Below are 16,496 nucleotides of genomic sequence, written 5' to 3' on the forward strand. Positions count from 1 at the left end.
CTAAGGGGTTCAAAGTGTGCCAAGAAAAATATCCCCCACACCATTACATCATCACCAGCAGCCTGAATGGTGCTTTCATGATGTTTACAGCATGTTCTGACTCTGAATGTTGATGCAGAGCTGAGACTCAGGACATGCAACGTTTTCCAATCCTCTACTGTCCGATTTTGGCGAGTTTCCTGTTCTTAGCTGACAGGAGTGGCACCCAGTGTGATCTGCTGCTGCTGTAGTCCATCGCTTCAAGTCTGGATGTTGTGTTTATTTAAAGATGCTGTTTGCTACACGTTGGTTGTAACAACTGTGTATTTGAGTAACTTTCTTGGGCATTAAAAGCTAAGCAGGTGTACCTGATGAACATACTGTGAGTATATTCTATTTTTGATTGCTCTTCTTTCTTTTTCTTTCTTCTGTGTTTGGGTGTTGTGCTACTATAAAGACTGTTTACACTTGATTTCCTAGATTCAAAACTACTAAAAAAACTTAACAATCAAAGAAAAGTCTTAAACACACCCACTGAAAGGATAACGTCCTTGCAGCATCAATGGTTTGTGGCTTTTTAAGAATGACATATTTTTAAAGTATGATCTCTGTTCTTCAACCAGCATCTACTCTTTTTTTTTTAAAAATAAATTTCGACTAACTTCAATGTACAACTTCAATGTACGGCCACTGACAAAAACCAAAAGGCAAAAACTGAAATAATGATAACACTGTTATTTTCTTTGGTGCTGTGAAGCTGAGATAAACTCACAGTAAACAGATAAACGTGATGTACAGGTGATCATCGCCAGTCAGAAAACAGAAGAAGAAATAATCCAGTTAAAAATAGACTGCCTTTGTACTTGATATCAACTTCAGGCAAAGCTGGGCATTACCATAAAACACTTATTAATAATTATATTTATTAGAATATTGTTATGAAATTAGTTAGTATCAAAAGTAAGAAGAAGAGAAACCAATATACAATGAGGGGGAAAATAAATAAAATAAAAAGCAATGTATATGTATACATATATGTGAGTGAAACTATATACATGGTGTATGTGTTAGAAACATTGAAACAGAAACATTGTGGGTCTGTATACAAGGGCAGTTATATAATATAATAATTAAATAAGGGTGGAGGGGCCATGGTCATTTAGGGTGGAGATGGTAGTTCTACTGGGACCAAAATATTGCACATAGCATGGAAAGACTGAGATATTGCACATAGATGATCAACAGCAGTGTCAGAGTGGATGTGTTGGGGAAGTCTTTACACACTCTTAGTTTGCATTAAGAGTTCTGACAGCCCACGGGAAGAAGCTGTTCTTTAGTCTGTTGGTTTTGCACCTGATGGATCTGAACCTTTTTCCAGAGGGCAGGATGTTGAAGAGATGGTGGTTAGGATGGAGGTGGTCCTTTATAATTGCCCTGGCCCTGGAGAGACATCTTGAGCTGGCAATTAAGTCCAGGGAGGGGAGTGGACAGCCGATCACCTTCTCTGCAGTTCTGATGACCCTCTGTAGTCTCTTCTTGTCAGCTGTTGTGCAACCAGCGTACCACACAGGGATGGCGTGCACCAGCACACTCTCGATAGTGGCACGGTTCAGTCTGCAGCCTGTTCCATCTCAGAACCCTCAAGAAATGGAGGCGCTGCTGGGCTTTATAAGAATACATCCTTATATTAGTGGTTCAGGTTGGGAGTGTTGTTGCAATGGTGCGAGAGATATTTTAGGCCCCTCGGTACATATTTTTAAATGCTACAGCCTACCTGACTATTGATGCTGACCATGTTATTTTTTTATAACCACAGTGTACCCATCTTGTTTGCGACATAATTCAGAATAATGTGCCAGGTCACAAAGCTCAAATCATCTCAAACTGGTTTCTTGAACGTGACAGTGAGTTCACTGTACTCGAATAGCCCCTACAGTTTCAATCCAATATAGCACCTTTGGAATGTGGTGAAACAGGAGATGTCATCATGGATGTCCAGCCAATAAATCTGCAACAACTGTGTGACGCTATCATGTGAATATTGACCAAAATCTTCGAGGAATGTTTCCAGCACCTTGTTGAATTTCTGCCATGAAGAATTAAGGTTGTTCTACCTGCAAAGCAGGTACTAATATACTAACCACTGAGTTTAAAAGACAGATGTAGCCACGGTGATGCCATGTGATCAATAGACCTCTCTGCATTGAATCATATCTATTATTAACCTCTGTCTCTCTTCCACAGCATGTCTTTTATCCTGTTTTCCTTCTCTCACCCCAACCGGTCGCAGCAGATGGCTCCGCCCCTCCCTGAGCCTGGTTCTGCCGGAGGTTTCTTCCTGTTAAAAGGGAGTTTTTCCTTCCCACTGTCGCCAAAGTGCTTGCTCATAGGGGGTCATATGATTGTTGGGTTTTTCTTTGTATCTATGAAGCGCCTTGAGGCGACTTTTGTTGTGATTTGGTGCTATATAAATAAATTGAATGTGTTGTTTTGTTTTATTGATTGCGATTTTGAATACTCAGTTATGTCATATTTGTCTTTGCTGTTTTTTGTTTTGTTTTTTGTTTTAAGTTAGAGGTTACCATATTAGTGCTAAGCACCAAAGATCAGAGCTCATTTGGTCGTATTTTCTGAATTTAATTAGACAATGGTTTCTACGTCATTAGTGAGCTCAGGTCAACACACTCCAAATTCCTTGTTAGGATTGTTTTCCATAAACAGACCAAGCCAATTAACAGTTAATAGGATGTAGGCACTGATGCACACATACATTTGGACAATGTTATAGACAAGATGACAGCATCTCATTCAAGTCAGCTGTTTCAAAGATTTTGTTTGGCACGACATGTAAATGTAGCCACAAAAACAACACAGCAAGACATACTGTCAGGGTTATACAATGATCATTATCATGATAACACCAGGTTGACAATTCGTATGAAATAAAACACGGAGAACTGTGTCTGACTTTAACCTCCTAAGACCCGAACTCTTTCATGGCATGCATTTTTAATTTTTCTTTGCTATTTGGGTCGATTGAGACCCGATGAATGTAAAAGCAAAGAATTACCAATTTTTTTTCTTTACCTAATTTTTACCTCTGAGAAAAATGAGATCCACATATGAGGACATTCGTTTCAAATTTTGATAGAACAGTAGCAGTATAATGTCCTCGTAAGTGGATATCAGGCCCTTGTAGAGAAAAATTAAGTATTTTGGTTTAGACCTCCCAAAATGTGATGTCCACATATGTGGACGCCAGGTGCTAGGAGGTTAAAGCAAAATCAGTAAAATGATAATTAGCTTCTCATTCATCCACCACAAGCAACTATCCGTGCAGAATTTGTTGCTATGTAACAATCCGGTCAGACATTACTCCTACAACCCCCCCCCCCCCCCCCAAAGATTTTTTTTTCTCATTTAGATGCAAAAAAATGTGCGGGTGCATTTTCTGAATTGACTGATGCTGTAATTTGTCTTGAGAGAAAAGACTGAGCTTGTAAGATACGATCAAATGCTCTATTGCAGATAAGAGGATGTGATTGTGTTCTGGGATCAGCATTGAAGTTTGAACGTCAAGCGTTTATGGCTGACTGAAGATAATTATGAAGATCAGTGGAATTTACTGAAAGCTACAAAACAGCTACTAGACGAATCTTGTGCTTTTTGTTAACCTCTGCTTGACAGAAGATCAGTGGAAGATAAATTCTTGGACATTTCATTAGTTTAGCAGCAGAAATGTCAAAAGCAAGAAAGCTTAAAATTTTGCATCTGTGTGTACACAATCGCAGCTCCGCCTTTGCCTCATTCCCTACCCATTTCCTAAGCTTCCTGTAATATGAATATCAACAGCTATTATGGTCACAGAAAATCCATATGCAATGCGGAATAATAATGAAGAGAACGTGGTTTCACAGAATGCAAATAATCTCTTAAAACTGCTGCTCAGCGCCTGTAATGGGATGCCATTTTAATAAGCCTGCGTGTTGAACAACAAAGCCATTTGGTAAACACCATTGTTCATTTGCCTGTTGACACCAGGGCAGCACATGAACTGACACGGACACTGCTGAGCTGCTGTGTGTTTGTGGGTTGGAGTGTGTGGGTGTGTCGGGAAAACAGGCATCAGGAAAGCTTTTGATGAAGGGAGAACATTTTAGTGTTTTCACATCGCATGTTTTTCAATGATTCTTTTAAATGAAGTTTTCTAATATATTTAACATGATAAATGTTACGCAAGTAATTTTTTTTAAACTTTGAGTTTTTATTTACAGAGGAGTCTGTATACACCGTGGTCACCATACTAAAACTACACAGACTCATTTATGGTAGGAATTACTTTGAAAATTAGACTACGGGGACACCTGGCGTCTTTGTTTTATGTTTGTCTTTCCAAATGAAAAAGCACAAAAATTGGATGTATGTTTTATTGGTGACTTAAGAAAAAATTACTCTTAAATTGCCATTTAGGGCGCTAGCAAAAATGAATTGCTATCAGCTAGTACTGAAGTGTACATGCTGGCTGAAAAAATACATACTGTACATGTCAATCTTTTTTTATCCAATAATTTTGATCTTCTGCAGATTTATTTTTTGAGCCGTGTTTGTATTTTTCAGAACAAGTAACAGAACAAGCTTTATTTTGGAAGCTTAGTTTATACACTGAAAGAAAGTTATTTCACAAAAAATACAAACTAGAGGGTAAAAGTAATTATTTGCTTCATAATAACAGTTGTGTATTCTTTTTGCTGGATAACAGCCGGCAGTCATTTGCTGTACTTTTCAACAAGTCTCACACGTGTCTCCTGAGAAACTGCAACCTATTCTTGTTTGGCAAAACTCTCAAGTTCTTTCAGAGTTGATGGTCTTGTATCATGGAACTTGGACTTCAATCACAGGTTTTCAGTGGGATTTGTGCAGCCCAGTTCATAACGTTCACCTTGGTTTTCTGGAGGTAGTTATTTACTTGAAGTGACAGTTTTGGGTCATATTGGAAGACAAAGTGGCAACTTAGAGGGTTTTTTTCAAAATCTTTGCACGTCTTTTTTTCTTCATGATTCCCTCCACCTGTACGAGATTCTCGGTTCCAGATGGGCTGAAGCATTCCCACTGCATAATAATCCCACCACCATGTCTCATTGTGGGGATGGTATTCTTTTTTTCTTTCTCCAAATATAAACAGCACCTCCACCACCAAAGAGCTTCAATTTAATCTCATCTGACCAACAGGCACACTTCCAGTACCCATGATCTTTCTCCAGGTTGTTCTTAGCATACGTCAGTCTGGTTTGAAGGTGTCTCTTCTGCAGAAGTGGAGTTTTTCTTGGTCTGCAATTTTGCGGCCCATTTCTGTGTGAGGTTATAGTGACTGTCTTCTAGGCAAAGTCATTCACTCGTGTCTCGGCAGATGTCTTCAGACACATCTCTCACTAGTTTTCTTTTCCGGTGTCTTTGAACTCTCTCACTTCCTATCTCTGCCAGACTTGTTCTGTGCTGTGTTGCTCTCTATGAATTTCTTGATGATGATCCAATCTTGGCACTTGGAAACACTGTGATAACTTTGTATATTCATTTCTTGCTCTGTGAACATCAACAATTCTTTTATCAAGTCTAAATGAATATCTTTTGTTTGAAGTTTGATGCTTTCTCATGTGACAGCTCAAACTTACTGTATGCAAATTGGAAGATAACGCTCAGCTGTAACTTGGTTTTACAAGCTTTGAGTATTACAAAGTTAAAGCATTGTACTGCACTAATTTGTGCTATAGCTCAATACAAAGGTCAGTTTTTCACAGGCCCAATTATATTTACCCTGTTAATTCTTCCTAAAATCATTCTGTTACAAATAGAGATCATTTATTCTTCTTAAAGAAAACTAGTTTACAAATGCTATGTTGTAAATCCTTTGCTTTGTTGAAAAAACTCCCCCACTTGCCCTTGTTAAGGCCAAAATACTAGCTGGAGGTAGGCGTAGTGAGTGGTGCAGTGAGCGTATGCTGCTGTGTCTTTCTGCCGCTGCTCTCTGTATGTTTGTTTATTTGGTTTTGTTTTATTTTCACTGTAAAGTATTTAACGTACCATTTAGCCCTTGAGCACTATTTTTGATTTGACTCTGGAAAACCTGGGCTGTATCGTTTATCGTGCTAATCAACTCCTCTGAGCACCTAACTCACCAGCCTAACACGAGCCCTCACTGCTGTTTGGTTGGTTAACGCACCTCAAGTATCTGGCTTCTCAAGCTGTGGGTGGTATACATAGTGCCAAGCAGGTAATTACAACTACTTTTCTGGCAGCGGCTTGTTAATCGTAGCCCTGTGGCTTGTTGGCTAATGTGGTTTAACCTGGCTGTGTGAACAAATGGAGAAACTATGACTCCTTTTTTAACTGTATGCTTGCCGAGTGTTGCTTGGCTTTATTGTTGGACTGTGCTGTTTTTATAGCCATATCAAAAGCTTGGACCTTTATGCGAATAGCTACATGCTTCACTATTCAAAATCTGAACTTCTACGTCTAAATACGAGGACTCGGCTGCCTCCCTAAACTTATGTGTGCTGTGCCCCCTTGGGGATCGTTTGAAGCCCACGCTATGCATGCATTTACTCGTTTTTTGGGAAAGCTTTTTCTGCAAGTCCCATCCATCTGGACAGTCTCTAATTTTTCTCAACTAGACTGGATTCTCCGCCCCTTAAATGGTGTTCAGTGAAAGTTCTGTGGTGAATAAGACTTTCATCTTCCATGACCTCTTTGTCTCCTATGGTTTCGCCTTTTGTTATGACAGAAATTTGGCTACCAGCCGGTGATTTAGCTCCTTTTGTTAAACTGACTCCTGAAAACTGTAATTTCCTCAACACACGAGGTTACCACCTCCCCAACAACAGGTTGTGGAGGTGACCTGGCAACCTCATAGCAACCTCATGTTGCCAGGCCACCTCCACAACAGTTTTCAGAGATCACTTTGAATGCAGAGTGATGCTCAGAAAGGACTACAGTACTTCTGTACTAGAGCTGTTTGTGACGGATCTGTCCTCTCCTGTACTCGGCGCTTTAGTGTATAGACGTGTTCTTATCAAAGATTTCATCCAGGAATTTTCAGACTTTTCGTTTGTGACAACGAAGCTTCTAATTCTTGGTAACTTCAATATTTACACCTCCAAACCTTAGTTTGCTGAATTTTTACAACTTTGGAGTCATTTAATTTAACCCAGTCTGTCAATGGCCCTACATACAAGCAAGGACACACAGACCTCATCTTGTTTGATGCGTGTCCATCTGATCATAAACTCATTTTCTTCAATATTCCCATTCCTCACTCACCTAAACAAACCCTCATCCCCTTTTTAATACACCCTAAACGTCTCAACCTTCCCCATTTATCTGCTGCTTTTGCTACATCTCCTTTATTAATGGAAGTTCTAATCATCGCAATATTCCTGATGAGCTACTTGCATGCTGTAGTTCACCTCGCACCAACATTATGGACTCAATCGTTCATTTCAAATGCAGACGGTATAAACTAAAACTTGGTTAAATAATGCCACTCATGCAGTAAGACAGGAAAGTAGAATGTGTTTAGAGACTATTTGAATAACTATTAGCGCACCATCAAGGCAGAAAGAGCTAAATATCTCACTAAGAATTCTGGTAATCCTAAAGTCCTATTTAACACAATTAATTCTGTCCTGCGTCCCGCCACTACAGCCATTGCTGAGACTGCCTCACACACACGAGGTTCATTACTAAAATAATTTATAATATCAGAGCAAATATTCTGCTCTAATCTCAAGACCCCTGTGAGCCACAAACATGCTCTTCTTTTCTCACTTATTTCAAACCAGTCTCTTTAGCTAATCTTACTGATATAATCATGCACATGAAACCAACTACTTCCTCTCTGGACGTGTTCCCTACGCCATTTTTCAGAGATGTGGTGAAGACAGTTGACCCCAACACCCTCGCTATTGTTATAGCAGTGTCTCCAAAGGGACTGTTCCTCATTCTCTTAAACTATTGTCTAGCCGCTTCTAAAAAAACTGGTTTGGATTTATCATTTCTAAGCTGCCATTTCTGTCTAAGGTTCTGGAGAAACTCGTCTTCCTTCCTTTCCTCTTCTCTTTCAAGGATGCCAATATTCACATTTTGGACAGAGAAGACAGATGGTGGTTTGACAGGGGAGTGAAAGAAGCCATCTATGCTCGATGTGAACAACCATCTTTGAACAGAGGGGGTGGCCAAAAATCACCTACACCTGTCACCTACAATCCAGTTTTGAGATCCCTTACAAGGGACCTCAACAACATCTCTCTCTGAAGCCAGGTGATGATGGTACATTGCAGAAAGTTTCAGATTGTCTTAGTGACATAAACTGCTGGATTATAATTTTTGCCAACCGCAAGTCTGTCTTATAATAAATAACTTGTGCCCACAATCAACTAATGTACCTCTCCACATTTAAAACCTTCATTTCATTTTCAGTTCTACTCTCAAGCTGGACAAAAGACTAAACTCAGTTGTTTCATGGCAGTTTTTTCCAACTCAAGACAAACATTTTTAAACTTAAACTTATCTTATCATCTAAGGACCTGGAAAGAGTTATCCATGTTTTTATTTTGTCATGTCTTGATTACTGTAACTCTCTCTATTTAGGCAACTGTCAGTCAAGTCTGTTCTGCCTGCAACGTGTTCAAAATGCAGCTGCAAAGATTTTGACAGGGATCAAAAAGAGAGACAGTATTACTCCAATACTTGCATCTTTACATGGCTGCAAGGTAAGTACAGCGTCGATTTCAAGGTTCTATTATTTGTTTTTAAAGCTCTATCTATCTATGATTTGACTACAAAAAGGAGAAACAGGATTATTGGTCTATGGAGCATATCATGCAATGCTGAAAACCAACAGTAACATATATATTAAAACATATATATATTTAAAATCTAGCAGAAAGAAAGCAGCCTAACCAGTTTGTTTAACAATAATCTAATCCCATCTCCAAGGAAAAATAAGCAAATTTGCAACACCTGTTATCACATTTGTAATTTTTTAATGCATGAGATTCCCTTAAAAAACTCTCTCTGCCCACTTGAATCACTGAGGACACACTAAACACAATCTCTCAACAGGAAAAACCCACTGTTGCTCTATCTCTGGCTGATTGGCAGAGTAGTTGTTTAACAACACAGCAGGCATGTCAGGCGCTTTGAATCAGAAACTCAGGTAAATAAAGAGTTATGCAAAAGCCACTTTATTTAAAGGCAACTGTCAAGACCGAGAAGATTTTTGCATATGTTTTAATTAGAGTTGCTCTGAGTATGATTGAGGCACTAAAATTGAATCTCCCGGCCAGAATTAAAGTTGATGCAGGAATCCAGACTCAAAGGAAAATGTTAATAGAGTTCAGAGAGTGCGAGCAGTGGAATTATCAGCAAGTAAACAGCATTTCTTCCAGAAGAAAGCAAATCTTCTTGCTTCCAGCTGGGAATTTCACCAACTGCATCTCTGCCTGGTTCGATGTGTTTACTTATTCATCAAGGTGGAGGCGGCCAGCAAGTTTCTTAGACTCCAACAGTTACCATCTTCCTGCTGTTGTACATGAGGGGTAGATGTGATTAAAAATGAATGGGAACATGTGCAATTGCAAGACCTGCAAGGAGTATTCATGCGCTCATGCTGCATGTTTGGTTGCAGCACACAGAGATGATGTGGCTCTCTGATGTGGTGAATATGGTAGTAACAAGATACACATAAGCTAATCACATTTTTTTGAATATGCATTGTTTTTAAGATGTTTTTAAGCAAAACTATAAAGCTAGCAGTTATACATATGTCTTTATGGTTTATTGTCATAATCAAATGCTAACTGTACAAAAAAAAAAAAAAAAAAACACCCTGAAAGAGCCAGAAGAAAAAAATAAATAAGAATCAGGAAAATGTTACGACTTTTACTTTAAGTGTTTCAGCTTATATCTGTCCCTTGAGTTCAGTCACTAATTACGGCAGACCAAAACACAGTCAGCGCTCTGCTTCTCCCTCTCTTTCTTTCACTTGTTCTCCTCACAGTGGCAGCAGTGTGTATGACTTGCTGTGGGGTTAATTTTAGGCTACTAAGAGGCTGAAGCAAGGAGAGCAGGCCTATGCCAAACAGCTGTTCTGTTCTGACACAGAGTGCGTGTTACTGTGGAAAAGCAACTTTACATTCACAGAGTGTTGCTAGCAGCCTTTTTGTTGTTGTTTTTTTCCACAATAGATTATACATTTTGATAGTTTAATACTCGAACTGCCACGGGAGTGATTGTGACACCTTTGAATTTTAAAAATCATTTATCACTGTTAAAATTCATGACTTTTCCTAAAATGCGTTTATTCGTCATATAGTGAATTTAGTTTGAGTGAAACAAAAAGGCAAACAAACGAATAACAATAACGGTCACCTTATACCTGGAACTGCCAAGGACATAATTCTCACCCACATAGAAATGCTACTACAAAGTTGTTTATAGCCTATGCATCAATATGCCGGTCTTTTTATTTGACATCACATCCTCTGGCGTACACCACCGTATTTGTGGCACTTCGGTCGGTCGTGCATCTCTTGATATTTGTAACTTGCCACCACTGCCACAGCTGGGTGAAAGACACGAATGTACAGTCATATTTTACCGCCTTTTAAAAATAATATTCCAGTACAGAAACTCAGATATACAACTGGATATGTTGCAACAGTTTGAAAACTTTTGACTTTTTCTCTTGCTATATCAGCGCCTATGTGGTGGTATTGTCTTTGTGGCGACACCTGTCACTCAGGACAATACCGCAACAGCTTTGTGCATTTTAACAGCTTGCATAAATAGAAGTGACGGTGAGATGATGTTGCAGCGCCGCACAAAGCGACTGATGTGGAGGGGGTGCGTGGCAAGCATAAAACCAGCATTACGTATGTTTGTACCCTGCTTCTTCCTTACTTGTCACGTTCAGCGTCTATGTATGTCATCCATATGTAAATTATGATCACCAAAATTTGCCTTTGTGACAAAACTTTGTTTGCATCAACATCAAATGCGGAATAAACACCTTGAAAAAGCGCTGCAGCCTAATTAACATAAAGCAGCAGTTGTGGCATTCCATGTATTGTTTACAGCGAAAGCTAGCTAGTTATGATTGACATAACTGCACAGGTGAAGAGCTGTAAGCTGAGGCTGCATGCCTACACAATACATGGAAGTCATAGAAGTCCACCAGACAGCTGAAATATTACAGGGACAAAGTCACAGCATCATCAGCTTGGAATGAAACATCACTGAAGTGTTGTAAAAAATGGCAACAAGGTCTCTGCCTAATCCTAATGCTCAGATTATTGTTGAGGATTAAATTCTAACACTGACACAAACAAGGCAGACCAGTTTAGATTGGTCGAGTTTTGCCGTCTAACTGATTTTATTCTGGACATGAAACCAAGTTCTTCATGCAAGTACTTGAATTCATTTAATGCATTCAAAAATGATCAGTTTATGATTTAAACTAAAGGACACGCACAGGACCTGCAGTAAAGAGTGGGAAGAAAAGTGTTAATTGAAGTTTAGCTTCTTTTTTGACAGCTGTGATTTTTTTTTGTTTAACCAAGCGAAGAGAAGGAAACATAGCGGGGAGGCGGTGATGCAAGTGTAACCCAGTTCCTAAAATCATCTCAAACAAAAAGAGAAGAAAAATTAAAACATTTAATGTTCATTGTTCTGTTCTTACTGTCCCTGTTAATGAAAGTGAAATGAGATCAAAATATTTATTTAAACATAGAAGGGATGCAGATTATATATGATATGCTCTGGTCAAACAAGGGTTAAGTTTTCTCAGAGGGTTGATGAGCTCTGATGAGAGCCAATTGTTTTACCCCACTCCTCACATGTCAGCCAATCGGTGAAGCTCTAGGCAGCTCTTGTCCCTCCTTAGTACCAGCTCCCAAGTTTTCAGTCTCTTGCTTCTACAGCCGAACAGAGCAGACGGACTAAAACTTTTGTTATCGGTAAGCTGGAGAAATTAACCTCTAACGAGTTAAAAAAAAATACCATCTAAACTGATATTTTTCACAAATTATGTATTTGCACTTTTGTTGTCAAGGGCAGAGCGAAACCGGAGGGTTTACTGAGCTGTGGCTCCATGTAAATGCTGAGCATCCACTCGACGGCGGTAAGCTAAATGTGGCTAATCAGACACGTGATGTGCGGAGTGTGGGTACAGTTGTTCGATGTCTCTGAAACGCTGTTGTTATGCTAGTTAGATCGTTAACTAAGTCATTAACATGTGAAAAGCTGTAAATGGTTAAAGCAGCTAAAAATAACTTTATGAGAGATAATTGTAATCAGACTTTATCCTGCTTCCTGTTTAAATTTTGATGTCAATCAGTTGTTTTACAATACTCAGTATTGAACACTTGGAGGTAATTTTTAGTGTATTTCCACTTGTACTGGTAGGCCTATGGTACAAGCGGGATTAAGCACGTCTATTTTAATACTCCTATTTGTGGACTGAGTCCTTGTGTTTACGTGTTATTGAAATTGATTATTTGCACTTTGTTCAATTTCTGATAAGCATTTGCATATTATTCCATTTCTTAAAAGGGGTAATATACTTATTTATTTGTGATTAGATATATATGTACAGTGAGTTATTTTGATGGATGTAATTAATGTTTACAATGAAAGTGAATTATATGGTGACTATAATTCCTGCATGTTTGCAACCTTGTAGATAATCTTTAATGTTACTGCAGGTTACAAATAAGTATTGAACCTTGATACTGTGAAATTTTGGATATTGATACTTTAACCTTTGAAACTTGATATTTTAATGTTGTACAACATGACTGAACTGATGATGATTGAATTGATGATAGCTGATCTGAATAGTAGTTACTGCACTGTGACACTACTTTAGTTTAATTTGTGAGAGTTATCCTTAAAGGGTACGTGACATATATTTGGCCATTGTTTATAGGTCAGGTTTTTATATGGGACGAATCCAAAGACCAGGTCAGCGATTCCAGAACCCAGAGTGTTCCAGTGTTCACTGGATGGCGAGCCAACCCAAGATCCTAGGAGACGATATACATGTACACGCACACTCATTTGCACATTGATGGACTACAATCCTCTACTGTACAAGTAGTACGGTAGGACAGACAATCACACACACACTCCTTGTCAGACGAATTCTATGGGCCCCACCGGTACCATTTGGACTTAAAAAAGACTAATTCTTTTACTTGTGCACAATTTTATTTAATTCTATTTTTTTTTGCTACTTTGGGGGAAATTTTTATACTTGACATTCTGTTAAAACCTGTTGTAATACTGTGTTGTTTACAAATTTCTTTTGCAAGGCTTAACATCACTAAAGTACTTTTAAAGCCACATAACTGTGTTTGTCTGGTTTCTCTGCCATTCGTGTACCAGAGCTCTAAGAGTCGTTCTCAGTCTTCTGACACTAGCCCAAATTGCTTATTACTTTGGTAATTATCCATCGGTACTTTATGTAACTCCACGTAAGTGCTACACAAGTTTTAGTTCTGAGAGGTGGTATCAGTAAAAAACAACTATCAAAACAAGATATGACAACCCAAACTTTCATCTCTAGAAACCTGACTTGTATAATTAAGTGGGGGATGACATCAAGTGGGTGGCTAACTGCAGCAACATTTTTTATGCATGACATGCTCCACAAAAAGAGTGGTAAAAAGCTCAAGTCACATGTGATGCAGTGTAATGTGTCTGTTAATGATAGAGAGGGTGAACCACATTGACAGTTTTTAGAATTTGTCTGCAAGTTTTATGGTTACACTAATAATCTGTAACATGTTCTCACTTTTGTTCTGAATGTCTAAAATGTCAGCTGGGTTTTGGAGGGAATACTTTTATACACAGACAAGAATTTGGAAACAATCAGCATATTAGACCTGTTTTTAGGTTTTGGGGCTTTTGTCTCAACTCACAATTCAAGTAGGATGACAGAACAGCAAAAGTTTACATATTTCTGGTCCGAATGTTATCTTCAGACCTCAAACATTTTACTTCAAATGTCATGACTTGATACTTGTATACTTGTTTTCTTAGTATGATGCTTCCATGGACTGCACGATACAGATAACATCTGATTAGTGCTAACACATAAAATACTAGAAACTAGAAATTCATGGACCAAAAAACAAACTCAGTCCTAGCCTAGCCTAGAATTAAACCCACATTATATTCTATATTTGATAATTACATTTGAATGTTCCAGCATGCAGTGGGACAAACTGGCAGGTGTTACAACAAATGGGTGTTGCAAATGTGAAAAAGAAAAAATGTCATCCTATTGAAGTGGATGAAAGATAGATTTACTCAAATGAACCCAGCAATGAATGGATATTTTTGCATTGTATAATACACTAGGACGTGTTATGCAAGTTGTTCATGAGGGTGAGGAGAGCACTGAATATGTAAAGGCCGTTTATTGCACTTTTGGAGGCAAATGAGACTGAACATGGTGACGTAGGCTAACACACGGGTGTCAGGTGGCTCAGCCTGGGCTAAAAAGAGTATGGGACATGAGAGCAGAAATTCACGAGCTTTGTGAAAACAAAGGCAAGGATAATGTGGGACTCCCAGATGCAGAATGGAAGGCAGCTCTTACATTTGCTGTTCACATGACGGTCCATCGCATTTCCTATTCCTATTTCCTAATCTGCAGATAAAGTAACTGAACTATGAGCAAAATAGCAAGTCTTCAAAATTTTACAAAAACATGCAATTTATTTTCATAATTGGTTTTGGAAATGTTGATTTGGTAGTGAAAAAATGTTGCAGTTTGTACTGTGCCATTTTCGTTGCCTAATTGTAACATCTATTCTTACCAGTAGCAGTTTATAAAGAGATAAAATGAATACCGAGCAAAACTGAATTTAGCTTATTGGTGCGGCCCTCCACAACAGTCCCAGTTTCACATGCAGCCCCTTGAGAAAATTAATTGCCCGCCCCTGCTGTACAGACATATCAGTAATCCTGCAATTTAATTGCACGTTGTGTGAGACAAGTCTAACAAAAGCTTGGCCGTAGCCAGTTTCAGGCTGTATGATATCTATTTTGGTCAGATCCAGCAGTGCAATAACAGTACGGTGAACGGCAGCCCAAGAATCAAAGAATAAAATGCAAGGAGAGCCTCTCAGGTCATCTATCTACGTTGCTCTTTGATCCTAAACTTCTAACACTTGCAGAGTTTTCAGAAGCGCCTCTTTTGTCTCCAAAGCTCTAAATCTTGCTGTTGGTGGATGCGTCTCACAATGAAAAATGGGGCCAGTCTTTTGAACACCACCATCACCACATTTCTCTCCCAGAGTCACACAGTCTAAAGCGCTCTGACAAGTCAAGCGTACAATCTACAAAGCCCCAGCACCAGAGGTTCGGTTGGTGTCGGTAGCTTCTAAATGTAGAATTGATGAAATTAACATCAAGTTAAAACATTAATATGTAAGAGAAGATTTGTAGGTACAGAAAGCAGAGGATGTTAGTGTTTATTTCATCTGCCAAAGGCTAAATTATTTTTAATACTGCTAATTTTTCATATAAATCATTTTCTGCCTCTTCAACTTGTTTTGCTTGATGCTAACAAACTGCCTGTAAGCGTATAGGAAAAAACACTGATACAAGCAAAGTTATGACAGAAGGAGAAGAGTTTCAAAGTGAATCAATCTCCCAGGAAACATTACGCCTGTTTCAACGCTGATGTAGACTTCAAAAACACTTTGTAATATATTCCGCTTTCATCATCTGTCAGTCAGCAGAACTGTGGAAAATACTGTATATTTTAAATGTAGCTTATGCAGATGAGAGCTTTCAGCTCTGAGCAAAGGGGGAAATAAAGCCTGTCTGACTACAAGGTTAAAGCATAAATACGTCTATTATTGTTTAAAAGATGTTTTTAAAGTAGTTTGGTTCATTATTATTATTAAAGAACAGGCTTGCTCGTCTCAGCATTCTCTGCATTCAGTGTGTCGGTCTTTTCGTTGGAGCCAGGATGCAAAAAGCTCGACTGATTATTATGTAGTGTCAGGATCAATGATGGGGCGTGGTTACTAACCCAGTGAGCTTTTTTCTCCCCAAGGTTTTTGGGATGTCAAAGCTGAGCTGAATGTCGGAAAATGACAAAATTCTGTAGAAATGTTAGGAGGTGGTTGGTTTTGTGGTGGTAGCGGGGGAGTGAGTAGCGCTGGGTCAGTTTGAGAAACACGGTAGCCTTGGAAACATTAATAGCCTTTGATGACTTTGATAAAAATTTTCTTCCTCCATTAATTTATCACAGGAAAGTCAGTCAGTGTGATGCTTTCAGCAGCGCCGGCTATAGACGTACACCGGGAACTGACAAGGACAACAGGTCAGATGCCTTGCTCAAAGGTATTTAAGAGCAAAACATACAAAAGGATTAACCTTAAAAACTGAGTAAGAGAGAGAGAGACACTTTGAAAGAGATGTTTTCATTTGGTCAGTGTTGCATC

The 16,496-nt window shown here is 38.8% G+C and overlaps 1 long non-coding RNA gene across 2 annotated transcripts; it reads left to right on the forward strand.

The window, feature by feature from the left end:
• The first annotated feature begins 11,933 nt into the window (after positions 1 to 11,933).
• LOC146628312 (uncharacterized) lies at positions 11,934 to 13,745 on the forward strand. 2 transcript variants are annotated; one of them, XR_014906338.1, is made up of 3 exons: positions 11,934 to 11,990; positions 12,086 to 12,154; positions 12,962 to 13,745. It is a non-coding gene; the product is annotated as an uncharacterized LOC146628312 (long non-coding RNA). The 2 variants fall into 2 exon arrangements; XR_014906339.1 differs by having other exon boundaries at positions 12,091 to 12,154.
• Positions 13,746 to 16,496: the final 2,751 nt, after the last annotated feature.

This window comes from Diplotaxodon limnothrissa, linkage group LG7 (genome assembly GCF_057381915.1).
Source record: "Diplotaxodon limnothrissa isolate DT_005_m linkage group LG7, D_limnothrissa_male_GT1.1, whole genome shotgun sequence".
NCBI classification, from domain to species: Eukaryota; Metazoa; Chordata; class Actinopteri; order Cichliformes; family Cichlidae; genus Diplotaxodon; species Diplotaxodon limnothrissa.